We start from the raw sequence: 2,243 nt of genomic DNA on the forward strand, positions 1-2,243 counted from the left end.
ATTATTCTTTTTTTTATAAATTGAATTACAGGCAAACCCCCGGACACAAACACAGAACACCAATCTTCCCGCCTCAGCGATGACGAGGGAGACGGAAAAGTGTGAGTTGCCATGGCAACAGAAGGTCCTCCTGAGCAGCCGGAGGAGAGGATCCGAGACCGAACGTCTGATTATAAATGTGGGACTGGTTTGGCCTTCATCGTCTATCCCAGCTCACCGCGACTCCAGTAACACACGCTCACTGGCTCTCCGCAGCGGGTGGCTCTGCATCGGCCCCTGGTGGCCAGCAGGGTACTGCAGCGGAGGACAGACGCGCACATCCCCCTAGGCTTTAAATACACACCATGATGCTTCATATCAGGCCTGATCCAGAAATAATAATAGGCTATTAAGAATTTGTACAGCGACACTAAGCCACACAAATAAAAGGGTAAGGCTTTCCAAATGAATCCACATGCGTCCTAATCTACCTCGTGGTCTCCATGCCTCATGGATTCCAACATTCCTCGTCCTTCGTTCACATTCAGGACGCTTTGATCCAAAGCCACTTACAATAAGTCCATTTGTCAGTAGAAAGAGTAGCAACTAATGTCCTTCAGTCTGGGTCTGAGTTAGCCATGTCTTTTTAAAACGAAGAAACATGTCAGCACACAAATATAATATATCAAAAATACAAATGACATTCAAGCCGTAGAGGGGTGGGGTCTGTCCAGGGGAGCCCGGAGGGGGGGGACTATCATGTGACCCCAGTGCTCAGCGCACTGGGGTCACATGATAGTCACGCTCACACAGGCAGGTGCACACAGGCAGGAAAACGTTAAAATACATTTTCTGTGTGGTAAGCAAGTACTCTTTACATGGACTGCACGGCTGCAGTGCTAGCTGAACTCCCACTGAGATCTCTGGGCCCCTTCCAGCCAATCACAGCACACAGTGCAGAGAAAGCTTCAGCCAATCACAGCACGCGGTGCAGGAAGCTGTCTGCCTCTGCGTGCATTACTGCGCCCACAGAGGAGCAGACGCTGAGAGGCTCATCCAATGGGTTCCTTCCACTGCTGTCAGTGCTGAGGCTCCAACTCCTAACCGCGGCGGTGGTAATGCCTTGCTCACCAGACGAACAGCACAGGACCGACAGACAGACCGACAGACAGACCGACAGACAGACGATCCGGCGGTCGTCTGAGGGACGCTGCACCAGTCAGCATAATGCTGGTGGACTGGGACGTCTGGACTGGGAATCTCTGCTCTCCCTCCCTCCCTTCCTACTCATCCACCTGTGTTTCTCCATCACCCACACAAACACATACTGTATAGATAACCCCCTCCCACACAGACACACACACACACACACACAAACACACACATACTGTATAGATAACCCCCTCCTACACACACGCACACACACACACACACACACACACACACACACTGTATAGATAACCCCCTCCTACACACACGCACACACACACACACACACACACACACACATACTGTATAGATAACCCCCTCCTACACACACGCACACACACACACATACTGTATAGATAACCCCCTCCTACACACACACACACACACACACACACACACACACACATACTGTATAGATAACCCCCTCCTACACACACACACAAACACACACAAACACACACAAACTGTATAGATAACCCCCTCCTACACACACGCACACACACACACACACACACACACACACACTGTATAGATAACCCCCTCCTACACACACGCACACACACACACACACACACACACACATACTGTATAGATAACCCCCTCCTACACACACGCACACACACACACACACACACACACATACTGTATAGATAACCCCCTCCTACACACACGCACACACACACACACACACACACAAACACACACATACTGTATAGATAACCCCCTCCTACACACACACACACACACACACACACACACACACACACACACACACACACACACACACTGTATAGATAACCCCCTCCTACACACACACACACACATACTGTATAGATAACCCCCTCCTACACACACACACACACACACTCACACACACATACTGTATAGATAACCCCCTCCCACACAGACACACACACACACACACACACATACTGTATAGATAACCCCCTCCCACACAGACACACACACACACACACACAGGCACACACGGTTCAGCCCAGGTAACTAACAGCAGGGCTTACGTCCCCGCCCTGCCCCTCCTCTGTGATTGGTTG

This window comes from Pollachius pollachius (genome assembly GCF_949987615.1).
Source record: "Pollachius pollachius genome assembly, contig: scaffold_450, whole genome shotgun sequence".
Taxonomy (NCBI): Eukaryota; Metazoa; Chordata; class Actinopteri; order Gadiformes; family Gadidae; genus Pollachius; species Pollachius pollachius.